Here is a 217-nt window from a genome sequence, read left to right on the forward strand (position 1 = left end):
TGCCTCGGCGGCCCGCCCCGCACAGGCCAGGCCCATGTCCCCCCCCGCCGCCCCTGTCTCCGGGGGGGGACGCAGGCGAGAGACGCTTCTCTGCGTCCCCAGAGACGCGGGGCAGCTCCGCGGCACAAGCCCTCGGGGAGGCGTTTTCCAGTGAGACCCTCCGAACGCTTCGCCCTGAGGGGCCGAGACACCTGCGGAAGGCGCCCGCCCTGAGGGG

The sequence above is a fragment of the Buceros rhinoceros genome, unplaced genomic scaffold, assembly GCF_000710305.1.
Source record: "Buceros rhinoceros silvestris isolate BGI_N320 unplaced genomic scaffold, ASM71030v1 scaffold567, whole genome shotgun sequence".
Classification (NCBI taxonomy): domain Eukaryota; kingdom Metazoa; phylum Chordata; class Aves; order Bucerotiformes; family Bucerotidae; genus Buceros; species Buceros rhinoceros.